Genomic DNA, 14,546 nt, shown 5'->3' with positions numbered 1-14,546 from the left:
TGAATAAATGTGTCGAGCTTCCAAGAGGGTTGACATCCCCATTTTACTGAAGACTTCCCAACTCCCCAAATTCCATCCCCCTCCCAGGACTTCACTGCGTCACTGCCCTTCTTGCGACAGATGTTATCGTCAAATTCTGTCAAAACAACTAGTGTGAAGGTACATGCAGAATTCCCAATGACTGGTGGCTCCACTCCCCAAAAAGCAAAGAGATCTGGTGTTTTTTTGAAGTGATTATCTAGAGGAAGATACCAGGCTAGGGAGACATATCATGAGGACTGAGCATTTTGTAAAATGAAGAAGGCGAATGTGACTGTTGAGAGCATCTTAATCTTCTCTAACCCCTCAACCGTGGATAAGCCATATATAGATGGAATCTAGTTCAGAAATGAAACAGATCCCATACTCAAGCCAAAGATTTGAAAATCCTCGGGGTTAGCTAGCAGGGGGGAGAAGATCTCCTGTCATACACTGGGGGCAGTGCCACATCGAAACGTCCATGGCACTAGCAACAGGAAAATCCCCCTTGAAAAGAAGACAAGAGTGTGTAATTTTTAGGTGACTGGACAGGGAAGAATTGGTGAGGCTACATTTTTCTTTGCTTTTTTACATGCCGCCAGCTTGCCCAAGTGGTGCCCAGGGCAAAGCAGAGCAAGGGTGCCAGCTGGAGCCTTGGAGTTACATCCCCATCCAGTTACATCTGGATGGCATCAGGTAGACCGAGCAGTGGTACCACCATTCTTTGTTGAAGAGTTTCTAGAGAGCCAGTGTGGTGTGGTGGTGAAGGTGCTGGATTAGAAACCGGGAGATGGTGAGTTCTAGTCCTGCCTTAGGCATGAACGCCAGCTGGGTGACTTTGGGCCAGTCCCTGTCTCTCACTCAGCCTGCCCCACTGAGTGGTGGTTGTGGGGAAAGTAAGAGGTGGGAGCATCATGTACACGGCCTTGAGTTGTACAAAATAAAGGAAGGGTATTAAAGGAATAACTGGCTAGAACCATGTGGCACCTGATATCTTCTGGTCTGAAGTCCTGTCCCTTTCTTTCAAAACTGCTGACAGATTTGCATTCTCATTTGAGTGCTTGTCTCCCCTTTAAGAATCCTGCTCAGCCAGAGCTTGCTTGCTGAGCCCCAGCGGCGTGCCCTTGAATTGGCGGCCTTACCTGAGCAATTAGCCTTGGAATATTTAAAAGCAAGGGACGTCTCTCGACCTTCTGCTTACCCGCCTGGCATCTTCACCTGGAATGACTCGTGAGCGTAGGCAGTTATTGCCCGAGACAGCTTCATGGGAAGAGTGCTCGTTTACTTATTAAGAGCGTAATGACTCTTGCTTTGGGCTTGCCCGTGCACACAAACAAGGGCATAATTTGGAAATATAGGCGGGTCTTCTGTTACCATTCTTTGCCCGTTTTTATCTCATTGGGGCTGATGAATTAGCCAGACTTGCCTTCCACAATGGTTAGTGGAATCAGCGCTAAGAAAGAGGCAGGGCCTTGAAACATGTGGCTTCGCATCCAGGGAGGATGTGTGTACCCAGTGCATGGATTTGCCGGTTGAGTTGGATCCAGAGCAAGCTCTGTTTACGTTTTCGTCCTTCCCTGAAGCTTGCCGGGTGTCTCGAATGAAAATCCCTCACAAGGTTGTTGCAGAGAAATCAAAAAAGCTAACCTGCTGTGGGGACTTTCTGAGAGAAGTGCATCATTAGCACATCGTTAATTAGATTAGGGATCTGCAAAGGGCATGAGCCATTCCATGCATGGAAAAAACAGTTTGGGCTACTTTTTCCCCAACTGCAATAGGCGTGTTTGATGGAGATAAGAAATGAAACAAGGATCTTTTTCTCCAAATAAAAACTGAAATGTTCCAGGCACAAATTGGGGGATATTTAAGAGCCAAATGCATGGATAGCATTAGCTTGAGAGAAGGAAAAAAAGGCCAAATCGGACAGGCTGCCCAGTGGAAGGCAATGACACAGATCCATCTTTCACTCCAGCATTCCTGTGAATTTTGTTTCAGCTGATGGCACTGATGATGTTACCTAGCTGGGTGATGAAATGTCTGCAAGGTAACGACCAAGCTCAGAGAGCACCAAGGACTCCACAGTTCAACCCTGAGCCACAGATACTTTCTTCTATTGCAACAAAAGTGTTTGGGGTTTTGTTTCGCCTAGCCAGGGTTGACCTGGAACAGTTTGGCAGAACTTCTGGAACAAGTTGTGTTTATGTTTCAGGCATATTCCTAAACGAGATGTAGAATAGGGATGAGTAAAATTGCCCTGTAGATTGCATGTGATTCCCCCACCTCCTCAGCGTGCAAGCAAGGGAGCCAATGTTTTCATCCTTTTTTATTGGCGGTGTGTGTGTGTGCTAAGGATCAAAAGTTTAAGAGTTGCAGAGGCTTAAGACATCCATTTCACCCCAATCCCCTAATCCTCCAAAAACTGAGATCTCCCCCGCCCCCTTTGCTTATGGTTTGCCAATGGGCTGCCTTAAGCTTCTGCAAGTCTAACTAAGAAAACTCCAAAAGGACCGTGGTTTTGGCCCTGTCCACTTGTGCCAAATAGGAGGAGAAGGTGCTCATTTCTGATACAGAAGATTTTCGGGGGGTCCACTAATGGGAAGAAGTCTTGTGTGCCGTGTTCCCTCGTGTGACAATTTGGCTGCTCAATTTTGGTTGGCTGGCTTCATCGTTTGAAGAATTCTGTGCATTTTGATTTTCGGCTCTGCTAGCCAGGGTGACTCCTCCCTTTTTGCCAAAATACCGAAATTGGCTGCAAATCAAAAACCAACAAGAACAAAAGCTGCTGTTTTAAAGAAACAGAACAATATGCTGTTGATGCGGATCTACGTATTTCCAGGGTAAGGTTCCCCCCCACCCCTTCTCATTAGGGAATGAAAATGAGACGTGGTTATCTGTTCTTCTCTTTGACTGATTGAGATTGATGCTCCTCTGATTTCTGTCATCCTGGACAGACTTCGATAGGCGATGAATTTAATGAATTGCAACGCTGCACTGTTTTGATCATTTTATCCTCCTGACGATGTTGTAAGTTTCCATTAGTTTGTGACATGCTTCTTAGCTAAATGTAGATATTTTGGGTCAGTGGTAAATGTTTACCAAAGGAATGTTTTTCGTGTTTAGGAATGTTTAATGGCACATTAACTTACATGCAGTGAATGCATTGTTATGAAACATGTTTGACGTAAGCGTAACTGCATTTCTCCATAGTTTGGAACTGCAGCTTGTAAATAAAGGGTTTGAAGATTCAGGGATTGCAGAGAAGGATATCCAGAAGACATGGATCTTATAATTATATCTCAGGCTGCTTTTGTTTATTTTAAACGAGGGCTGGGCAACTTGATTGTGGCCAGGGCCTCCTGTCTTGCTTTCCAGCACCCTGCACCCATTTTACCTCTTAAAGCCCTCCGGTACAATAAAGCAAAATTTAGGATGAAAAGTTAAGCCCTGCCAGGAAGGGGGTGGAGGGTTAACAATTGCTGTTTCAGAAGCTGTCCTATTTCTGTGTCTGTCTCCTCCCTCCCTCTCTTTATTGCATGCTGCTTATGTATCGTTGAATCTTTAACATTTTTTAAAAAGCGGTGAGCTCCTTTGGGCTGATGCAAAAGGCAGAGTAGGTCTGATGAAGTCTGATCCTGTCACACAGTGACTTGAAAACAATCTGGAGTCTCCTGACCCTCTTCTCCTAGGATGTGTGAATGCTTATATGACAGCCAAACTGCTATCCTGGCATTCACACACTTAGAACCACTTGGTACTGCCGACCTTGGCTTTGGTTGGAGTTCAGATCCTCCATTTTGCTCGTAGGCATTCTCCCAAATGGGTTTGGTCGCCTGCTATGTAGCAGCAAATCTTCTGCTCCCATTGCAGGGCTCTTCTGAAGACATTCATGTCCTCCAAATTTTGCCTGCCCAGATGTGCATTGCAAACAAAGGAAGATGGAAGTGGATTTTGGCTCAAAAATGGAGGTGTGGAAGTTATTGAGACACACCTTCCTTTTCCTCCAGGCTGAGTAGGGTGTGCAAACCCCACACTTGTTTCTGCTCTTTGATCCCACATAGCAGAACCATGAAGTACAGCAGCCCTTGTTTTCCCCACACCTGATTCCTCTTTGATTACTGCTTGCCCTGTAGTTACAAGTGCAAAGATTCACAGGAAAATTATGAGCACCATCATGATCTCAGGATTATCCCGCCAGCTGGTGCCCTGCAGCTCTGGAACGCTAATTAAAGCCATTGCCGTACCTTTTATTGTTGGCGAGGAAGGCCATCTTAGAGAAATGGCATCCAGAACTTCTAAGATTCATTACTGGGAATGTCTTTGGTTAAGGCTGGCCCGCCTCTTTGGCGCTTGGTTTTATGTAGATAGTCTGGATTCTCTATATAAACTTTCTGCATTTTGGGAAAGGTCGTTGTAGAGCCGTCTCTTACAGTGGGTGACAGCTTGAGGCAGGGTAGGTCTCAAGGTGTTTGGCAGTCGTGATCAGCAAGCTTGTTAATAGAAAAGCAAACATTGGTGTAAGTCACATCAGTTTTGAAGGTACAAGAGCTGAAGGATTTAGGATAGTAGCTTAATCACAGCTGCAGTTTTTTTCAGGTTCCAACTGAGGTCATTTGCACCCTGCCTAGAGATATTAGGGAAGATACTGGTAGTTCTTCATTCAAATTTTCTGCTCTTCCACTGTGCTATGATTCTTAAGTTGTGCGGCACCTTACTTTTTGTCCTGGTGGTCCGCCCTCCTGTTCCAAATGCTTGTGGTCATATTGAAGGAATTCACTTTATTTGACTCTTCCCTTTTAGGAGTAGCATTCATTGTTTTCTTCCTTTCTGTCCTCTTAAGGAACCTCTTCCTAGTGTCACAGAACACACTGATCCCTAAGCCCAGGTTTAACAAATCATAGCAGCTGTAGTCAAGTAACCTGTTGTGCCAAAACTAGTAAATCACATCATGATTTGACGAGACAGCCTGGTTCACCTGCTAAAATAGTGCTGGGAATCCCATGAGATGTTGAACTACCTAATCCTCTTTAGCTTTATCTACTATGTTAGGCAAAGCTAATCTGAAAATCAGCCTTTCCCATCTGTGGCAGCCTTCAGATAGGTGAACTTCAAGCTTTCAGCAATGGCCATACTGGCTGAGGAATCGTTGAAGTCCACGCTTCTGAAGACCACCAAGATTGAGAAAGGCTGATGTCAGGGATGCTCAGAGGCAACACATGGAAAAGATTTCTCAGCTGAAACAAGCATTGCTTTGAACCTGAAACTCCCTAGGCATAATCTGAAAGTTTTAATCAATATCCCAGTTCTTCATCATTGAAGCTGTACACAACCATGGCTGAAATTAACTTGGAATGTGTGACCTTCAGCCCAGAGTCATTCCGTTTTATAGAGTAAGTGGTAGTAGTAAAACCCACAACAAAACAATCACCAGAAAACTCGTTAGAGAGAACCAAAGACCTGGATAAAAACATTGTCAGCAGCTGTCACGGCTGAAATACAGAAGAGGCCACATATACCACCACTGGAGTAAAGCTCCATTGCCACGTGCTACAACAAAGAAGGCTGTTGCTCAGATAACAGTCTGTACCTTGGCATCACCTGTTGAGCCAACTAATCATGACAGAAATATAGCCATGCTGTGCCCATCAGGAGGGGACTTCTGAGCGATGCCCAGATCCCAAGCTGATCATAGACTGGGCTTGAGAAGCATCCGGTGAAAAAATACTGCTTTGTTGACAAGCAAGATTAGAAGGTTGACTTTTGATACCTTCTCTGGTCAGCGCAGGGGCTGGATCGGCCAGATGTCATCCCAGTATCTTTATTCAATTAACACATTGGGAGAAGAGGGTTCATTTTCACTGGAAGCCCCACTCCTTCCAAAATACTTTTCTCCCAGATTCTTCATTCCTGTCAGTTCTGCTCAGGTTCCCTGTCCTCAGATCACCTCTCCAACCTTTATTTTTGCCCCTTGCTTAGATGCTTCTTCCTGCTTGGAAACAGCCCAATAATTCAAAGTCCAGGTTGTTTTGCTCTGCCTTCCAGACCTCTGATACCCCCCCCCCCAACACACACACACATCCACATCCACAGAGCGTGGTTGCTGCATCAGCCCAGCAGCAGAGGAGAAAAACATCTGATATGTATGCACTTGGCAAAACCATTGCGGGTGTGGATTGGAAGTGTGTTTTTCCTGTGCCTTCTCCATTTGTTTAGCTCAGTGTACTGGTCTTGCGTTTCTGTTCTTAGAAAAACCAGCACAAGTGTAATTGAAGTCTTGGCCGGCTTATTTGCACAGTGATAGCTCTGAAGAGAGAATTGCCACAGGAGAAACAAATACATTATTCATTGTACCCTTCACTTCCAAATCGTTACCATTGCTCAGATGCCTGGGTTCACGATAGCTTATGTTATCATACATTTGTTAGCCTTTCAGTTGCTGAAAGATATTTGGTGCCTTTTCTTCTAATCAGAGGCTCCTTCGCATACTGTATTTTAGCTGAATTCGCCCATTGCACTAAGCCATAATGTGGCCGGTTTGAGTTTGGCTTACTGTATGACATAAACTCTGCCATTGAGGCTTATGGAACAAACCATGGCTTTGCGTAAATTATAAAACATGCCAGTGGTTGAATGTATATGTTATGCCAATCTGTAAGGTGATTTGAATTCAGCTTAGTGTGTTGAGTGAACCCAGCCATTATAAGCAGTGGTTTACAGCTTGGTACAATGTCTACTCCCAACCACTGAATTGATCCATTAATTAATTTAGGCTAGCATGCCTTTTGTGTCTGGAGACACAACTACCAGGTTTTAAATTGACTTTTCACACTAACCCCAGTATGAATTTGCAATAGAGCAGGTGGCATTCCAATGAGTTTTGAACTCCTTTTCATCTGGGGAAGAATCTTGCCAGTTTTAGAATCAAGAGATATAGAAAATTTCTCAAAGCTTGTACCAGTCTCCATCCTCCCAAAAAATTATCTGGGGCTGCTGTGCCCAGCCTTCTTTTTCTTTCCCACACCTTCATCTGATCTGAGTTATAGCGTAGTAAGTCTCTTATTTCTTTATATAACTTTGGGTCTTCTCTTAAGAGTTTGCTAACTTCAGTTGACCAAAATTGCCACCAGTGTTGACTGAATACTTCTGAGGATATACAGAATAAGTCAGATGGAAAAGTGTTCAGAATGGATCTTAAAAGAACATAAAGAACTCTTTGTAATTTTCCTCTGCAAATGCTTGTGTGAATGCAGTCCATTTTGTCCACCCCAACTTAGACATTTTTGGGTGCAACCATTTTTTTTTTACCTCTCCATAAGTTGCATTTGTGAGATGCCCCCCCCCCCCAAGCCCCAGACTTCCTTTTCTTCTGATCAGTGTCCTCATTCTCTGGCTCAGAATCCAAATCTGGTCACCCTCCAGATGTGTGGACTCTAAATATCTGGATAATTCTAGGAGCTGATATCTAGATAAGACTTCAGTATCTTGACAATCCTTGGAGCTGATATTTGGATAAGACCTAAATATCTGGATAATTCTTAGAGATGAAGATATCTGGATAGGAGCTAGATGTCTTGGAATTGAAGTCCATACATCTGAAGGTCACCCAGTTAGAAAAAACAACTTCTTGCTTTTCTCTCTTCTCCTCTTTTATAAATGGGTTTGATCTACCAAACTACAAGCTCCTATAACCCAAGCCCACTGTCGTCTGAAACCAGCTCAGTATTGCCCAGAGAATAAGAGAGAGAGATTTTACTGAGCCTTGACACTCTTTCTCGGGCATTCACTCCCCAGAGAAGCTTGTCTGGCTCCATCTCTGATGACATTCCAGAATCAGGAGGATATTTTTGTGTAGCATTCCATTCCATCTGGTTTTAACCTGGTTTTGCATAATCTACTGAATGTTTCTCCTTTTCTAGCTCGAGCCAACTCTTATTTGTAATCGAAACTTTCTATTAGCCCTGAATGATGATAAATGGTCATAAAGCTAATTAAAGTCTATTGAGGTACGTTTGTTAAATGCGAATGGAGTAGCTAATTTTAAACAGAATGTAATTGACAGAAATCTTGGTGCATTGCAAAAACCAGTGTGTCATTGGAGAAGCAGCAAAAAAGTCTGGTAGCCCCTTTTCCAGCTAACCAATTCTATTAAAAGGCAGAAGTGTCCATGAGCTAAAGTTGGATGCATAGAGAAATAGATGATTTTGGAAGACCCATTCTCAGGATAGATCCACCTCACCAGATTGTTATAATAAAATTATGGGTTGGGGGTTGAAGGAGGCAGATCACGTAATTTAAAGCACACTTCTTCCTATACCAGTCTGCCCATACTTTAAGATCTGCTACAGAGACTCTCTTCCAAATATTCTTCATGTACAGTATTATATAAACAAGAGAGAGCTTTATTTTGTTGTTGCTCTTATAATGGTACTCCATCTGTAGGACTCTCTTTTGATAGATATGTGACTTTTGACAGATATGTGACTTGGCCACCAAAGTTGCCAAGTTTTAGGTAACAAGCTTTTTCTGCTCTTTAAATGATTTTCTGCATTCTCTTTTCAATTTTAAGGTAGTATGACCATTTGAGGTTCTGGTCTGCATCGTCGTCTTCTCTTTGAAAGAAGAACTTGTTTAAACATCATTTAATCTTTAATCATAATCACCCTGCTCTGGGTTCATTGGGGGGCGGGGTGATAGAAAGAATGATGATGATCATGCTGCCTGCACTCAGGCATGGATAGCAGGATCAACACATCTACACACACACGTTGGGTAAAAAGTTAGCATTCTCAGCATAAAGTGCAAACTCCTCAACACACACACACACACACACACACACACACACACACACACCCTTCCTTGCTGTCTTATTTGGGGTTTTTTTCCCCCCCCATCTCAGTGACAACTAAAATCAAAACTTCAGGAGGACTCTGGTAGCACCATTTCCAACTAACCAATTTTATTAAATGGCATTTTGTGAGCTACAACTTACTTCATCGGAGGCATAGAGTGTCTGGACCAGTGTTTCTTAACCCAGGCAACTTTAAGATCTCTGGACTTAAATTCCCAGAATTCCCCAACCAGTATGCCGGGAGTTAGTCCACACATCTTCAAGCTGCCAAGGTTGAGAGACACTGGTCAAGTCTGATATAAATTGAGATGTGGCTTTTAAATTTAAATATAAATCTTACATCAGTCTAACTGCTCTATGCATTCGACCAAGTGAGCTGTAGCTCGCAAAAGCTTATGCCTTTTAATAAAATTGGTTAGTTGGAAATGGTGCTACCTTTCGATGCGTATTCCCCATTGCGGGCCTGCGTACTCTCTTGTAATCCCTTCCTCTCCAATCTCTGTGCTCTGTGAGGGGGGGGAAAGGCAGGGGGAACAGCTCTGGCACAGGACAACATGTACTGACTGTAATGGCGAACATGTGACTGAGAGATGCTGTGAAGTTCATAAATGCAATCATTGGTTGCAAAGTTACTTTATCATCACTGTCGTAACTGTGAACAGTTGCTGCCCAAGGCAGTCACTAAGCAAGGTCTAACTCTATGTGGGAATGAGTTTGGGAGACAGGAGGAAGAACTGCAGACTAGACAGGGATGGGAAGTGTCTCAGAAGGGACCCTCCCTAGTTTTCTGGAAAGTAAAAGTAAGGAAGGGGAGAAATGCTTTCAGACCTGCAAGATTCTGTTACTGTAACCTTACAATAAAGGTAGTGTTAGTACTCACAGTTGGTGCTTCTTGTCTGGACTACCTCAAAGGGCTGACAGTGACTGACATTCTGCCCTCTCTTGGGGCTCTTCTTTGGAGGGAGATGATTCTTCTGACCACTAGAAAAGCCATCTGTTGTTACTAGTCCTCAAGACAGTTATCTCTGTCATGGGTGATTTTAAATATAAATCCAACACATTGAATTTATACCTGTGCGCATCAGCCCATGTGAATGAGCACAAATTAATTGGCACAGCTTTGCTGTTTGCTTACATTGTTCTGCACTGTGTGGGGTGGGAGTTGGGAATTGCAGTGCCCCATCTCACGGCAGATGGCGGATGAGGTTGGAAAGGGAAGGCTCATTTGCAGACGTGTACTCGTCCTCATTTGTCTCAATAGGTTTGGAGCTTAGAATAGAGAGATGATGAAATTGACAGCTTTGATCAGAGAACAGACATTGATAGATTTTAATGCTGATTGGAAACCCCTTTTGGACTTTTTGCGTGAAACAGAAAAAATTGAAATCATGATATAGGTAGTCCTCGCTTAACAACCAAAATTAGGACTGGAATTTAGGTCACTAAGCAGTGCGGTCCTTAAGTGAATCATCATGTGACCACGTCTGATTTTTACAACCTTTTTTGTAGTGGTCATTAAATGAATTGTGTGGTCATTAAGCGAGTCACACAGTTAAGTGAATCATGTGGTTCCCCATTGATTTCGCTTGCTGGAAGCTGGCTGGGAAGGTCGTAAATGGCAATTATGTGACTGTGGGATGCTGCAACCATCGTAAGTGCAAGCTGGTTGCCAAGTGCCCAGATCATGATCACATGACCACAGGGGTGCTGCAATGGTCATAACTTTGAGCACCAGTTGTAAGTCACTTTTTAGCACCATTGTAACTTTGAACAGTCACTAAATGAACAGTCGTTAAGTAAGGCCTACCTGCATATGGACTTGATGATTAGAAATAATAGTAGACAATAGAAAAAATGAAAGTTATGTTGTAAACTCAGAGTAAGAGCTTAAAGCAACTTTAGACATATACAGTATCTGTAAAAGAAAGTCGGAGGTGGTTTTTCTTTTGTGTTTCTTTTTCTTTCTGCACTTCTGATCTTGTTTTCTTTTTCATTATTTGCCTTTTTATCTCTTTATTTTAAAAATCTAATAAAGTTATTTAAAAAAAAAAAAGAATAGAGAGAGGCTGCACAGGCATGGCTTTTTCCATAGAAACTGGGTTGTGGATTGGGAGGAATTTTAATTGCATGGATAACTTTGTACATGATTACAGAAGGCACAATCTTAGTTACCAGAAGAGAGACATAAGATGTTTTCCTTCCAGTGAACATATAGAAGATTGTTACTGACTTGGTTTACACTGTGCCCCGCTGATTTTCTAATCAGGAGTTATTTCTCCCCGTTCCTCTAAAACGTGACCTTTTAAAGATGAGGAATGCTGGTTCTCATTAGTGAGGGTGATGATTCTTTAAAATAAACTGATTTTATGGTAGAAGCTTGTGATCTTGTTCCATATGCTTCTGGGTTGGTATTAATCTTTATAATCTCTTTTCTCCTCCCCAGACATCTAAGAAGACCAAACTCATGATGCCATATTTTGGATACTATTCCTAGGATATGTTTCTTTCTTTCTATTTTTTTTTTTGAAATGAGAAGAACTTTGAATGGATCTTTGTGTTGGCTTTTTCAAAAATGATCATTCATAAGATGATTGTGGCTGGAGTAGACCAGCAACCATAACAAGTTTGGAGAAAATCAAGAATCGGAAGAAAGAAAGGATTAGATTTTAAAGCCAAGGAAAATGGAAGGAAGCAGGAGAGTGAATGGCATAAAAAAAGGGGAGAAAATGGAGCATCTGTGAATTGTGATGCAAAGGTTTTGGAGGAGAGCAGAAAATAGGACCAGAAGGTAACTAATTCAAGCACTTCTTTGTTTATCACCCATCCTTGTTTATTACTTCATTAGCTTTACCTTTAGGGAGATTCAGATGTATGCTTTTGATCAGATGCATTGCTACATCTGTTCCTCTAAGGCAGTGTTTCTCAACCTTAGCAACTTCAAGGTGAGTGGACTTCAACTCCCCGAATTCCCCAGCCAGCCATGCTGGCTGGGGAATTCGGGGAGTTGAAGTCCATTCATCTTAAAGTTGCTAAGGTTGAGAAACACTCCTCTAAGGAGCTAAAAGCAGCAAATGTGTTCTTCTCACAATAACTTATGGAGGTAGATTAACATGAGAATGTGACTGGACTAGTTTTCTGCTGTGATGGAATTCACACAGTTCATTAAACCCATGTTGAGAAAAGAAAGCAACTGCCTTGGTAGAGCGTGCAGTGCCCAAGCAAATGTGATCTGCTAAGGCAACTGTTGGTTTGCCCAAAATGCAGTGGTGATGGCTGGGTGCCCACCATAGCTGGTGACACACAAATTAGTCAACTCCATTTTACCGTAGTCTGGCATGTGGTCCCCCAGCTGTAGGAATCCAGCTGTAGTTCACCTCCCTCCCACCCACCCACCCACCCACCCACCCAACAGGATCCCCAGTTGCAGTCCCAATTGAGTTGTCTTCCAGTAGAGAAATGCCTACCGATTACATCCAGAACCTCAATAGGTCCTCAGACCTCTTTGCCTATGGAACACTTGCCAAATGTGGCATGGGTCAAGCAGAAATAAAATGGACTTTAGTGGCCTTGGAAAAGCATGGATGTCAGACCTGAACAACCTCCTTGTCTAAGCCCAGAATGCCACTGCAATTATGCTGTTGGGTTACATTTAAGATCAGGTTGCCAGCCCTCCACAGACATGTTGCAACGAAAAGACAACCAACTCTGCTCTGTTTAAAGCTGAGTTATGTAGCTCAAAGGTTAATCAGTCCACTTGTTGTCCATCAAGCAACCTGTCACAGCTGATCATAGCAAATTATTTGGCGGTGAAGCCATTACCCCATTAATAGCCTTCTGGGAATGTCTGAAACGTGTGTTCAGACATAAGCAAAGCTGCTTGGGGCACAGAAAATTATCACTGGGTGGGGAGGAAAGGAATATCAGAGTCCTTAGTTTGGGGGAGGGGAAACAATTCTACCTGTACCCCAAATTCTTGGTTGTTGAGGTGTTCTCTGCTTCAGCCTTGAACATTCAGGTTGAGAGTATGGGGAGACCTTTAGGCGTCACTCAGCTTGGACCCCAGCTGTACAGCTGCTGCTTAGTTTGCATTCAAACTGTCTGCAGGTGTCATTAATAATGTGACTTTAGGGGCTGAGTGCCTTTGAATTTTGTATCCCAGTCATGTCTGAATCTGGTATCTAGCATGCACCATCTCATAGTGGCACTAATATTCCTTGGGTTTGTCATAGAGGAGATGCTCTGACGTGTTCTGAGCTCTGCAGGGAAGTTCTGCTGTCATGCTAATGGACTGTTTTTGCACTGGGTCACAGAAATGAAATAGTGGTTGGCTGGAAGCCCCCCAGTCCAATCCTAGTCCTGTGGAGCTATCATGCTGGAGATCCCGGATGAATAGGAGGGATCGCTGAACCTATCTGGAAGACCTTGCGTTTACCTTGTGCAATTTTTTTTTTAACAGGATGCTGCATTTGGCTTAGTACATGTGGTTGGTTTTTTAAGCTGCTTAAATTTAAGCGGTCTGTTTGCTTAAGTGTGAAAGGAAGCGTAGACAAAGTCAAGCGTGGTCAGTGTTGTCCAAGAAGCAGCGTGCAATCTGGTACTCGTTCTTCCATCAAATTGGACTCCCCTGCACCAGTCCCCAGTTATTCTCAGCACAGACAGGCATATTATTTTGTTCATTTTGCTGGGTGCTCTCCTTGCAGGTCGTGATCTGTCTGAGCCTGGTAGAGATACTTGTCTGACGGGGCTAAAATTACCCAGTGTAGAATGACATTTCTCACCCAGAGCTTTGCTTGAATCGGAAGGAGCTGAGGGTAGGTGGGAAAAGGGGGCTCGTGCCAACTTCATGGGGGGAGGTGGCCCCGTGGAGAGCCTTGGGATTGATATTGAGAACGGCATGATCATTTATAAACCCAGCTGCTTTCGGCAGATGCAGGGAGGAATATAGTTCTAGCCCCAGGATTAGGAGGGGGAGTGTCAGGGAGACCTTTCGTGTTGGTTGATGGAAGATGGAGGAGAGATGGACTTCCCTTGTTTTTCCTTTCCTCCCATAGTCTCTCCCCTCTTGGTTATCTCTCCCTGCTTTTTACTGAAAGAATTAAACCCTAGCAAGCAGTTTGTCCTAAGTGAAAACAGCACAGCATAAACTCAGCCTAAGGCTGGGAAAGAAGGGAGAATGGGGAATTGGTTGTTGAAACAATATTTTTAAAAATTGGGGACTATTCCCTTCCTCTTTCCCTATGAAGGTGGGTCCAGAGCAGGGTTTCTCGACTGTGGCCACTTTAAGACGTGTGGACTTCAACTCCCAGAATTCCCCAGCCAGCATATGCTGGCTGGGGAATTCTGGGAGTTGAAGTCCACACGTCTTAAACTGGCCAAGGTCGAGAAACCCTGGTCCAGAGGCTTTGATCTGAGGCTTTTTGCTTCCTATGGGAACATGTTTCTCCTTCGTGGCAGGGCTTTTCCAGTGCTGGCCCCAGGGACTTGAAGGTCTACTTCAAGAACTGTTGTCAAGCTTTATGGAAATAGCAGGTGCTGTTGACTTCATCTGCAGTTGGAGGGTTGTGCTAGGGTCAACGGGAGTATGGAGTTTGTGTTTTCTGTTCAGTTGCCGAAGCACACGTGTCTATACACACACCAGTTCTTCGCCCTTGCATGGACAGGTCGGCCAATTCCAACAGGATGC

General features: G+C 43.6%; 1 long non-coding RNA gene across 4 annotated transcripts in view; it reads left to right on the top strand.

Annotated features, from left to right (window-relative positions):
- LOC107326319 (uncharacterized) overlaps positions 1-14,546 on the top strand; it is a 138,133-nt gene that overhangs the window by 102,344 nt on the left and 21,243 nt on the right. For all 4 annotated transcript variants that reach the window (XR_015797555.1, XR_015797554.1, XR_015797557.1 and 1 more), the window contains one exon: positions 11,307-11,651. This is a non-coding gene — a long non-coding RNA (uncharacterized LOC107326319). The remainder of the gene's footprint in view (positions 1-11,306; positions 11,652-14,546) is intronic.

The sequence above is a fragment of the Python bivittatus genome, unplaced genomic scaffold, assembly GCF_059951505.1.
Source record: "Python bivittatus isolate LINGU-HERP-01145 unplaced genomic scaffold, Pbiv_v1 ctg000590_np1212, whole genome shotgun sequence".
In the NCBI taxonomy this organism is placed as follows: domain Eukaryota; kingdom Metazoa; phylum Chordata; class Lepidosauria; order Squamata; family Pythonidae; genus Python; species Python bivittatus.
This window is presented reverse-complemented; position numbering and strand designations above follow the sequence as displayed.